At 34.9% G+C, this 13,541-nt stretch overlaps 1 protein-coding gene across 2 annotated transcripts in view; it reads right to left on the bottom strand.

Annotated features, from left to right (window-relative positions):
* Positions 1-12,203, bottom strand: part of CDH12 (cadherin 12) — a 1,102,231-nt gene extending 1,090,028 nt beyond the window's left edge. For both annotated transcript variants that reach the window (XM_024356657.3, XM_024356660.3), the window contains exon 1: positions 11,917-12,203. The gene's annotated coding sequence lies outside the window, so the exon portion shown is untranslated. The remainder of the gene's footprint in view (positions 1-11,916) is intronic.
* Positions 12,204-13,541: the final 1,338 nt, after the last annotated feature.

The raw sequence follows: 13,541 nt of genomic DNA, 5'->3' as shown, positions 1-13,541 counted from the left end.
CGGGAGTCATGGTGACAAGAGAGCAACAGATGAAAATTGGTAGGATCCTACACATACTGTGGATGTAGAGACAACAGGATCTGCTGGCAAATTAGATATGCAATGTGAGTGAAATAGAGGACATAAAAGGGCTTGATTGAGAGACTTCACCTTGAGTAATTGGAAGGATGGAGTTGATGTTGACCGACATCGTGAAATCTGAGCATAGAATATGTTTGTGAGTGAAGACCTATAATTCATTTTGGACGTGTGAATTTGGAATGTCTATTAGATATCCAAGTAGATATGCCAAAAAAGCAGTTGAGTATAGGAGATTAGATTTTGGGAGAGCTGAGCTGGGAAATATATATTTGGGAGTTTTCAGCATATGGTGTTTAAAACTATGAAGTTGGATGAGATCTCTAAGGGCGTGGGTGTAGATAGACAGGAGAAAACTAACACTGAGGAGAGAACAGAAGAAACTAGCAACTGGAACTGAGAAGGAATAGCTAGTGAGGCAAAAGGTAAAACCAGTCATGTGGGCATCTGAAAATCCAACTTTAAGAACTGTGTTGAGGAGGAGGGAAGAATTAACTGAGTCAAATAAACATTATGTAAATTGTATACAAAGAGTAGTCTACACTTATGCATTTTTGAGTTGGCAGGAAATTTTTGGAAGAATACTTAGGAAGCTGCTGGTTTGAGCAACTGTCTCTTGGAAGTGAGATGGCAGGTGAGAAGAAAGGGAGATGAAGTGTTCAACACATTCAGCTATAACCACATGGTTCCGCATGCATCCCATGCATAATAAAATATGAAAATATACTTAAAATAACAATAATCATGTAGGTGGCAAAAAATACTTGAGATGACAACAGAACAGGTGAAAACCTCAAACAGGTTATATTTGAAAACTTTTTTAAAATGAAAACCAATCCTCATAATAGCATCCATGGAACTAGTACTGCCATGGAACCCCAAATCAAATTCTGTTAGTCATGACTGGGACTAAACTTTACTTCTACATGACTTCTTTTAAAATGCAAACACGTTACCTGAAATGTATAATGTTAAATATGCAATCTAAAAAGTATTTTAAATGGAAGATGGCTAAAATTATATATGCATAGGCAGCTAAATAAAAACTGTATGCAACATAAGGAAAAAATCAAAGTTCTTAGACCCTGTAAACATGAATGACAGTAGGTTGTAGAGTCTGAGAGGAGGGATTTACAATCCAATACATGGCTGCCCATGAAAGACATGGCCCATTAGAGTGTTGTGCAAGAGAGTTTTTTGCAAGAGAGTTACAGAGACAAAAAAATAGTCAAGGACCAGAGCTTAATAGAGTAAATAATGTGGAATGGGGTAATAACCAAAGATTTATTGGTGTTGTAGGCCAAGAGTACATGGTTAGTCAGGATAAAGACAAGGTATCATTAATGTGGTAAGTTACAAGTTATGTGTTCACTCTAGAACGAAAGATGAAATCCCATAGTAAAATTTAAAATGTTAAACTACTTGGATTTTTCAATATGAGATCAGTTAATAATGAAAGTATTTCCAGAAACAAAGAAAGGTTGGGAAATACAGACTATGAGAGGTTTTAATATTTTTGCGATTAGTCATCAAAAAACAATCAAACTTAATTCTATCATGGTAATACTCCCTAATGCAGTTTTCTAAATCTATTTTAAACAACAAGCAATAAGCCAAAGGAAAAGTAAGATAATGCCTTTATACATATTGTAACTGTGTTTACTTTTCTCAGTTTCTACCAGAGAAAAGGCAGGTGCATTTTTTTGGTTTGTTTTTGTAAAGTGAATTTGGCTTTACTTTTTCAAATTGAAATTATCTTATTCTCATAGAGTTTGAAACTTTTCTTGGCATTAAAGAATAGAAGAGTAAATGCATTTACAAAAATTTGTTAAATAACCATTAATGAATATATCTTGGTGCTGTGTTAAAGTTATTAATCATAGCTTTGTGACTGGGAAGCAAAATATAGTAATTTTTCAGGGTAGCTCTCTGTGAATCCACAATACTGGGGAAGTCTTCCCCAATTCTATCTGTGAAAACACTCATAACTTACCAGTTATCCATGGTGACATGAACTAATGGACCATCTTTAAATAAATTCACTAAGAGTTCCAGAATATGGCACAATGTTCTTTTTCTCTGTAGTACTGTGAAATTAGCATCAAACACAGAAGAATTCACTATTCTTTACCTCCCCCATGATTGTCATCTCTACACTGTAAATCATAGAGCCAGAAAAAATGAAGTTGTTTTCCTCCTGTCATTCATATTTCATAGCTTCCTCTATTGTGTGAAATTATTTCATTTTTAGGAAGGATCAATGCCAAAAGAGTTTATTACCTTCTATCAGAAACATTTAGATAGCTTTAGAGATCTCACTGAAGAAGTTTTTCTTAACATTTGTGGTGTGTGTGTGTGTATATGTGTGTGTGTGTGTGTGTATGCATACACATGGGTAATAAGCATGAAATGTGAAGGCACTGCAAAAATGTTTTGAAAGATATTTAAAATATATTTCCAGTGCATTTTCTTTATTTTCATGACTGCTTACCACAGACACATGCTTCTAGAGAGACTACAGAATTAAAAAGAAAACAGACATCTAAAGAAAGCAATTATCATGTTGGCACTGTAAAGCAGGATTTTGGCTGTTTGATAAGACATTTATAAGAAATATGACTTTTTAAAAAGTTAATGAGCACATTCAATGTCCACCAGCCTTGTCTCACTGTGTAGGACTGTGTCTTTGTGCATGTTTTTGTATTAATGCATGAGGAAACAGGGGTAACTGAGAAATGGGAGTATAATTGTAAGGATGCTTATTTGTATACAACCTGCCCATGGTTTTTCCATCCTTCATCAAGATAAAAAAGAGAAAATGCCTGTCATTCTGCTCCAGAAGACGTCCAGATGAACTGTGAATAAGCAGCTGTTATTCTCACAAGAAAATTGACTGAAATTTCATACTCGGTAAAAAATAATTTATCTGCAGTCATCATACACAAAGCTTCATGGAGTTACACGTTAAGGTTTCCTATAATAACTTGGAAATCTACAGGAACAAGGGCAGGGCTTTGACTCATTATTTGGATGTGAATGCATGACCCACATTAATGTTAGAGATAATGGGCAACTTAGCACACTCCAAATCAAACAGCTTCATGATCCATCATTAACCTAAGTGAGCCTTCACTTTACTGAAGCAGCCCTCTAAATGAATAGGTCATTGCCTGCTTAAAAACTCAAAGATCTGTTAATATTCCAAGGACTTAGAGTCTATTAGATCAGACAATCTGAGCTTGTACAAAATTGTAGGCACACTGGATAGCTAACATCCTTTGGTGTATATATAAATATTTTAAAGAACATTCTTTGATACTTGATTTAAACAGGGAACACTGCATTTGTGACATTATTCTGCATAAATGTGCATATGTGTCAAGTTCAAAGAAAAAGAAAAGACTCTGTAGAGAGATACTCCACAAGAGGAAATAAATTTCCACTCTAAGCTGACTTTCATAATGCAATTAAATCCATTAGAGAGAATGGAATTTCAAATACTGTTCAAATTAAGGCAGTGCAGTTAGAAGCAGCAGCAATTCAGGAAGAATTAGCAATGCCCTTCTGAAGAGAGCTACTGAATTAAACCTCGGAGGGCTTTAAGATTAAGTCATTTAATTGCTACTTTAGGAGCTCCAGACAGTGCATAGAGTTGAGTCCAGGTGTTAATACTGATTCTTCTCTGTTCTCTTCAGATAACAAAACTGAATCTTAGAGCCAATTAAGGCAAACTTGAAAGGCCTTCTTCCCCCTTTTCAGTATGCTCCGGGTGTTTTATTTTAATTGTAGACAACACGGGAAATTGAGCACATTATACATAGTGAGATATTATTAAATCTTGAGTTGAAAAGATAACCAATATTCATCCATATTATTTTGCCTTAAGTTGCAAAAACTTGTTTTTTGTAGAATGACATTCACATTGTGTTAATTTTATTCCCCTAATCATTTTAACAGGAGAACACAGTTTCTGTACCAAATCCTAACACTAATAACATCACCAGCTAATGATTAGTACATTTATAGGCCAAGGTAAATGCATGAATAAATTACAATAGAAAGTCCTATAATTCACGAGTATGTCTCACACCCCTCCCTCAAGATATCCACTTTTAACATATTACGATGTAAATTGCTCAAACTCCTTTAAGAGGCATACGTTTGGGTGAATTTATGCACTCTTATCCATTCCTTCATTTATTCATTCACCAAACAAAATGGATTGAGGGCTGCTATGTGCCCTCTATGTGCCACTATTACAGGGCTTTCCTCATGGGGCTTGCATTTTACTTTGAAAAACAAACAGTGTAATGCATCATCATATGATATGAAGTAGGTCCTATTTTATAAAATGAAGTTGGATAAGGGTAGAGATGATTCTTCTGCAGAAGAAAGTGCTACTTTCAGACAATTGTTAGAGAACATCACTCTGATGTAATGACAATAAAACCAAGATTTACATGAAACAAAGGGGGATGCTGGGTGAGTGCCAAGGCCTTGTGGCAGTGTTGAACTTGACGTAATGAGAAAGGAAATGGAGGGGCTTGACAAGATATTGGTTTTAAGCCATGGGAAGCACTTTGATACTATATCGGAGAGTGTACATCTGCTACTGTGTAATGAGTTGGGGTCGGGGAGAAGGGAGAGTATAAAAGTAGAAGCAGAAATATCTGTTTAGAGACTAGTGTACAGTCTAGATGTGAGACAATAGTGTCTGGAGCGAAGGTGACTGTGGTATAGGAAGTGAGGTTACTGGATTGAAGTTACTGGGTTTTTGAAGTTACTGGGTTGAAGACATATTTAGAGAAGGAAGTCAGGAAGCAGTAGAATTGATATTGTACCACATGTGGGTGGAATGGAGAGGAGCAAAGTCTCAGAAGTGACCCTTAGGTCTTAAGAAATTGGACGGATAATTATGTTATTTACTGAGATAAAGAAGATTAGGAAAATGGGTATATTTAGGGTGCAGTAAAGAGGGGCAGAAATGAAAAGTCTGGTTTTGAACAAGTTGGGTTTCAAGTGACTGTTAGATTCCTAGATAGAAATATTGAGCAGGCATTCTGAATTGAAGTCAGCAGAGGGATTAGAAGTAAAGGCATAGATTTGGAAAAAGCATCCAGATGGCATTTAAACCCATGCTACTGGATGCAATTACCCCTTCAGTGATTCTCTAGATAGAGAGATGAGTGGGCCTATGATGGTATCCTGGGATGCTCTGATAGATATATTTACAGGTCAAAAGACACAGAGAACTCAGAAAAAGAGAATAAGAAGAAGCACTGAGTGATGAAAGAATAAAACCAGAAACTAATAAAGAAAAAGCTCATGAAAGATTTAATGTGAAAAAATCATCTAAACATTAGAATTGCTGGATTTTGAATTTTGATGGATACTGTCAAATTTACTTCCCAAAGATTCCACATTTTACAATCCAGCCAAAACTCTATGAGACAGGTCTGTGCTTTTGTGATGTTTTGTGTGTTTTAAATAAATATGACCTTCACTTTTGTTTTTAAAAAGTAACACCTGCTTGACAAATCCCTATCTGGAGGTGTGTGTAAACCTCTGGGCCAGGGCAGATCACATGCCATATATTTTCATTTATACCTCTTTCTCTCATCACTGGTGTTATATAATTGTGGCATATAAAAATTAATTGTCAGCAAAATGTAAAATGTTGAGATTTGAGTATATGAAAGACAATTTTTTTAATACCGTTGTTAAAATTTTTATTGTTAATGTTTAATATAAATAGGAATTTGCCCTATGTGTTAGGTTATTGACACGACTACAATTCATTCCAATTCCATTCTCAACAACAGTTCTTATACTGGGCTTCCTTCTTGTAGGATCTTATATTGGTGACCTTCTTCTAGTAGGTGTTAAAGCACAAATCCTGGATAGTTATTAATATAACTAAATTTCTCACTATAAGACACTCTTTTACTTCAGAAATTTATTTGAGGTTTTCTATTCTTACCTAAGTAAACATATAACTAAAAGCCTTGCCAAGAGCTTGTTTTGCACTTTTCAGTCACTATCATTTCCTAGTAATTAGGAAAGAGTAGAGTTTCAGTAAAATCTTGCTTTAAAACCTGCCTGCAATCACATCCCTTAAAATAATGGCAACCCTTCATGGAAATATTGACTCAGAAAGTTGCAGGAAGACACTTCATTTGGGTATACTGTTATCTGCTGTTACTTCAATCATTCCTACATTCTTTACTCAGAAATCGTCTTAAATACATCATTTCATTTAGTGCTGATGATAGCACCCCAAAATATATTTTCACTGTAGAATGGAAACTATTAATGTTAATTTCCTCTAGTTTTCAACATTTACTGAGCATTTGAAGCTCTTTCCATTACATTTAAAAGTATTATTTTTGATCGCTTAATTAGCATCACTTTTTGGTTGATTATTTCCTAATAATCCTTTTTTGAATAAACATTGAAGTGCCAGATAAAATTATATGATTTTTTAAAAAATAGTATATCACTGGCATTATTAAAATTAATGACATTTTCTAATTGTATCCCTCATCTATCCTCCAGATATTATAAACTTTCATGTTCACTAAAACTTTAATCCATCATTTAATTCCCTTTTACTGTATGATCAGCCTCTTTCTTTTATTCTTTTTTTTCTTTTCTTTTTTATTTTTATTTTTATTTTTTTTTGAGACCGAGTCTCACTCTGTCGCCCAGGCTGGAGTGCAATGGTGCGAGCTCGGCTCACTGCAACCTCCACCTCCTGGGTTCAAGTGATTCTCCTGCCTCAGCCTCCTGAGTAGCTGGGATGAAAGGTGTGCACCACCATGCCTGGTGATCAGTCTCTTTTTAATGTTTTCTATTTTATCTATTCATGTGTTCAAGTCTCTATAAAACAAAATACTACAAATTTCCCTTCATTATGTACTAAGTCTCTGGTTACCTCCTGTTGTCTCTTTATTTGACATGTTAACCTTTTGAAATATGATGGCAAAACTTTCATCACAATGTAAACTTACTAATTTTTCAAATTCCAGGAATATCCATGTCTGTCCATTGAAAGCATTCTTTTTTTAACCTTCAAGTGATTGTTTTATCTACTTAATCAATCAATTACTGATACTATTGCTGCTTTTCAGTGATTACATTTTAACTTACCTAATGTGGTGCCAGATTAATAGCCTATTCTTTCTTTCAAACAGTGTAACCATCTTGCAAGACTTCATCCCCCAATTTTGTTATTCTTGTCCAGTATTTTAGTTCAATTATGTAACTCCATAAATTTTTAATATTATTGTTCGTACACGATCAAAGTTTGTTACCCACACCCCCATGGTCTCTATTTTCTTTGCTTCCCAGTCCTTCTTGGATCCCAGATCTTCTGTCTGGGATCATTTTCCTTCTTGAAGCACATTGGTTAGTTAGTTTATCAGGGAGGGATGCTGGTGATTTTGCTTGTTTGAAAATGTCTCTACTTTTCAAAGAGAATTTCTTCAGTGTGTAACTCTAGCTTGGCAATTATTTTATTTGAGTTATAATGGAATTATGGGTACACATTTCTTGGCTCTCCTTGCTGTCACTGAGAATACTGATTCAGTCTAATTGTTATATTTTGTAGATAATCTGTCTTTTTTCCCTATTTTGGAAATCTTTATTTTCTGTATTGTACTCTTTTTATGCTGTATGTAAGTGTGGATTTTTTTTTCCTCATCATATCATATAAAGTTTAGGATATATTGTGCTTCTTCAGAGTGAGGACTCACATTTCATCAAAAAATGTTTTTTTTAGACAAGTCACTTGAGAACCCCTTTTACCCCAACTTGACAAAATTCAACACATAACAAACCCTGGACATTACACATTTTCTTCCAACCCCATGTGCCAGCTCTGGCTGTAGTTATCCTCTACAAATCTAGCTTAGAGATGAGGAAGGTTAAAAGGAGAAAGACCTGACCATGATGAGTGTTATCTGTGGGGTAATTCAAATTAAATTAACAGAATAACTCAAAGTTCAAAAAGTTAAATAACTTTTCCCAAATTGCTCATGTAATAATCCTCAAACTATGGTTTCAAACAATTGTCTGACTCAAGTTTTGAACTTTCCACATTATCATGTAGACGGTGCATCAGGACTCTCATCTTTGTATATGGCGGAATTTTTTTGAATGTTATAATAATTTTCCAGGAAATGGGAATTATAGAACCTATTGATTTTATGGTGCACTAAAGGTATATTCAACCTTACTTGTATTTAGCATCGTGCTTTGCTGGTAAGTCTAAATACACTACCTATGTCCTAATGTTTGACTATGTATTTGGACTTGGAACCAAGCATGCATCATTCAGCCATTTGAACACATAGTAAAAACTTAATACATTTGAAGAGGCAAGAGTAACATATATCCATTTGAACACATAGATTTAAGGAATAATACGTAAGTCCTGTATTTCCCTAATGGGTATCGGCGTACAGATTGGAGTCTCATTGTTTCTCACTAGAACCTTCACAGATATATGCATGAGATGTATATATTTTAAGAAGAATTTTACATTGTTCAAGAAACACATATCTTACATTCAAGGTAATATAAATCCATCTGTAGAGCAATGGATTAAATATTCACGGAGCAAGGTGTATGAAAGAAAACCACTGTAAAAAAATACCTGAAGCATAATGAAGATTTAATTTATCCCTTAATACCATCAGCTATAACATGATAGACACAAATCTGAATACAGCTAAATTTATAAGACTGGTAAACACATGCCTTGTTTTCAATAATTTAACAGGTGCTTACTAAATGAAGTGATAATTAATAATTGAGTAATTGAATAATTGAATTCTTAAAGCATTTATCTATAATCTCACAAAAGGTAGAACAACATTATGTAGTTCGTCTGTAATTTTAGAACAGTCATAACTCTCACTTAATATGTTGTAAAAAAGTTATTTACTCCATTTTGTTAATCATCTTATGATGAGATGCTTAAAACAACTTTGAGTAACTACTATTGATATTCAATACAGGCAGCATAGTACACATTCACACACACACATTTTCCTTTTAAAGTTTGGTTATGATACATTACCCTCCTAGCATAGTAAGTCAGGAAAAAGCTGCAACTGTCTTAAAGCTGAAAGTTAAAAGGCTTTTAAAAGCTCTGAGTTTAAATTGTTCAGTTATTAAGTATTAGCAAAATAAAAAGCTCCTAGTAAAAAAATGCATTTTCATTTATTTAACAATTAAATTTATTTTTGGGTACTATTTAAGCCTATTCATAAAAATAAAATGCAATATTTGTTAAACAGGAAGGATAAATATTTTCCACCTATAATTTAACACAAATAGGAATATCAATTGGTACTAGATTATAAGCAAAATGTTCTCTATTGATGTTGTAATGATCACATGATAATTTCTGACATAATTACTTTTAAAACAGCAATAATTTGCTAGAAGATGAACAGGATAATATCTTACTTTAAATGAGACATCTGTAATCACTCTTTCCCTTTGGAAGTAGGAAGAAATTTACAACAGAGTCTGCTAGTAGGTCATTTTATTACCCAAGCCCTTAGATTTTATATTTTTACATGAAAACATGGCTCACTTTTAAAGAGAGCCATCACCCTATGAATCCTCCTATCATGGCAAGACTGATTTGATGTTCATCACAATGCATTTTAAGAGGCAAGAGTGACATATATCCTTATTAATCTCATAATGATAAAGGATTGATTTCAACCTATATCCCAGACTGTTACATGAAATAGGCTCTGCCAAAATATCAGGTTCAAAAGATGCTCAATTTAAGGAGATCAGTTTTATGCTCCATCCTCAAAGGATAGAGTTATACGAGGTGTAAGTACGTCACGTGAGGCATTAAGAGAAATTTTCTTCCCCATAAACTAAACACTGTTTGTGCTGTAGTAAGAACTTAATACATATCATTCCATGTGTGGAAGAAATGACTCACACTCCCTCCCCCTCCCCCCTGACAATAATGCAGCTTTCTCTTTTTTGTAGGAATTATCTAAAATGATCACATCACTAAGCAGATCAGTGAGAGGAGTGAGTTTCAGTAGAAAATAAAAAAGCATTCGTGGCTTAAAAACTTCCCCCTACTGCTTGGAAATGGCACACCACAGTAGAAGTTAAGAACACAGCAAGCAGAGATTAACTGAACAACACAGAAAATCAAAAACATTTTTTTAATGGGGAAGGGGATTAACAATGCCAGGGTTAATCTTGGAAATTGGTCTCTGAAGTAAGAGTTATTAAGAGAAAAATATGTTATGTTCTAGAATTCGATTTTCAAGTTAATTGGAAACCTCTTTTTACTTCAGTAGTTTTCATAGAAGGTGGAGAGACAGTTTCTAAATATTGTTGCTGAATAACTCGATGTATCAGTTAAATTAGTTAAAGGGAAGCCCCTGTTTTGCATGTGGCTATCCACTCAACCACTCCAAAACAATTCGTCAATCACCTGTTCATGGTTTGGGCAAAGTAACCATCTGCCTTTCAATTCTGAAGAGACATTCTGCTAGAATCATGGAAATATTTATAATAAAAACTTATTCGGTTGAATTCTCCTCTAGACATAATAATAAAAATATATAAGATGATATTTTAAATTGTCTAGGATAATTTAATGATGAAGTGCTGCCACTGAATGATGAGGTTCAGTATTTCTTGACAGCTGTGTGTCTGGATATTATTTTATAACCTTACAACTGCTCAGGTATACAGTGAAGATCAAGCAAACTAATACCTGCTTGGCATGGTTGCATTTTTCCTGTTTTGGTCATGTATAGTGTAATTTAAAACTGTAAACACATTTTCAGAATCTACTCTATTTAAATTTTTTCCCCCTCAGTATGTAAGGTAATTTTCTAGCTGAGCAGTTTGTGAATGAGCTTCAAAATACTCGATGAGAAATTGAGAATCATGAAATGGTCGCAGAATCAGCCAAACGTATGTCAGTTCCCTCTCCAGAGAGTACAGAGAAATGTGTATAGAGATATCAGGTACTCTGAAGTACAGAGGTTCTAAATACACTGTGGTCCCGATGTAGCAAAAAACAAATAATGATGTTAAAAACATAAGAAAATACTTATAAAATGCTGAAGGTCTTTTTTGAAAAATGATTTGCCATTATGTCCTATATCACACATATTTCCTCCTTGTTAAATGTATCACCAAATGATCAATAACCTTAAAATAATTTGGAAAGGCATATTATGCAACCCACAGCAGATCTGGTAATCTATCTCTTTCATTTGTCCCAGATTAGTTTTGTGGTAGGAAACTCAAATGGCTGTACCATGAGAGGCAGGCCGTTAAAACATTTAAATGGTTTTACAGTGGTATTTTTTAAATGAAGAATGAAGTTCATAAATTTCAGCGTCAGTGGAGAAATGAGTGAGGGGGGTCGGCATCTCTGGAAGCTCTTTGAAAATAAAGCATTCATTATTTTGTTGTAAAAATCAGATATCTATAAAGCCATTTATAAAATAACTAGTTGGACATCTAGCACACCTACTTATTTTCATTTGAAAATTTAGCCATGCTAAGACGCATTTGCGGTTAAAGCATTTCTTTCCTTCCTCTTTTCACGTAACCTCTCACGGTCTGAGGACCAGAGACTTGTTTAGAACTTACCGAAGTTTCCCAAAGCAAAACCACGCACAAGCTCCTAATTCAGCTGCTAGATCTGTGTGCAGCTTCGTTCAGCTTCTCACTACGCTAGGCATCACTTTATTAATCATGTATGAATTTCTGTGCATGCACCCTGAAGCGATCACACACACGCGGTGCAATCCCAATAAAAAACGGAAGCCTTACCTGATGGCAGAAAAGGCAGCTGCAGGAGCAGCAGCACCGACGGCCGCAGCAGGGTGCCAACAGCTCAGCCTTGCGCGGAAGGTGAGACCCTTCTCTTCTGTTTCCCCTTTCCAAATCACTGTGCCAACACACTGCTTTGCATTTTGTCCGTTTTCATTCAAAGAAGGTTCTCCAGGCCGGGCAGCCAGTAGACACCACTTTCTTCCTGGAAGAGGCTGCCTCTCTTCTCAGAAAAGCCTGGACCCCACTCTGTGGCTCCCTCCACATTTACCCTTCAGATCAATAATGCTCTCGGAGCGGCTGGAGCTCAACTGCAGAGGCGAGCGGCGAGCCAATGGGGGCCCAGGATTCCCTCCTGTCATCTCCCCGCCCTCAAAACAAAACACAGCGTGCCTTTGACACATCATTGAGTTGTGAAAAGTAATTGAATCCTATATTTGAAATGTATTTTGTTTGTTCTTTTTCCCCCCTAGCGTTCATTGTAGAATGCTTTGAATGAATCCGAGGACTCCTTAGCTCTCAGAAGACTCATTAAACCAGCCTAGCAGCGGGTGAAGATTAGGCGCTGAGAAAGTGATAGCACCTGGGTTAGCACCCGAAGCTTTGCTTTTTAAATGCGTGAGATCTATTGCATATCAGAGAACTGTCACCTGGGAGGAAAAAAATCTTGGGTTCTATTAGTCTTTCCTCCACTAAGTCGCTTGAGTCTTTTTTGTGAATCAGGACAATTCATTACGTTTACCTGGAAGCTGTCTCGTTGTTTAATTGTCTAAACGAGAATCAGATGCTTATTGGTGACAATAACCATGCTCAAGCAATTTCTCCTAATTCACTTACTTGTTTCTAGGCTGATTTAACTTGGTTCAGAGTCTATGAAGAACTCAAGATTGCTAAGGCTATATACATTAGTCTTGTCTGTTTTAATTTTGTCATGTTTAAATATTGTAAGATTTTAAAAATTAATGTTAATTTCTCTTTATGAGAGAATTTATTAATAATTACCTAAAACTTTATAGAATATTATAATGGCAATAAAATATTACAATGAAAAGTGTTATTGTTGAAAACCTATTCCTCCAAAAGCCACAAAACAACTTTGCATTCTTTAACCATGATTATCTTTCTTTGTGTTTCACTATTAAAGTGCTAACTATTGAATAAACATTTGCTTAAATATATTCACCAAGAATCGTGTATTTTCTAAGAATCTAAGTCATTTTATTATTCAGACATCAAGAATGCCACAATATTTCAGATAATCATTTAATTTTGTTCTATAAAAAATCTCAAGAGTACAGAGTCTCAATACAGTTTTAAAAATATGTCTACCTACAGGAGGATTGTACACAAATAACAATGTCTTTTCAATGCTAGTGTTGAAAAAGAATAAAATTATTGTGACTGTCTGAAATCTTTTTGTTTCACTGAATACAAATGTGTTGATGTAGGTGGTGTAGCCAAGCTTTGTGTATCGTGACAAATTGAAATGGCTTGGGGAGACTTTACAAACAAAACAATTTCGTGACCTGCCTATCACGTGAAGGGAGGCACAGAAAAATGTAATATTTACACACTGTATGCTGTGTCACTATAACAAGGTGAATGCTAACTTTATTGTAAGTCAT

This window comes from Pan troglodytes, chromosome 4 (assembly GCF_028858775.2).
Source record: "Pan troglodytes isolate AG18354 chromosome 4, NHGRI_mPanTro3-v2.0_pri, whole genome shotgun sequence".
In the NCBI taxonomy this organism is placed as follows: Eukaryota; Metazoa; Chordata; class Mammalia; order Primates; family Hominidae; genus Pan; species Pan troglodytes.
Note: the sequence above shows the minus strand (reverse complement) of the source record. Positions and strands in the feature narration are given on the sequence as shown.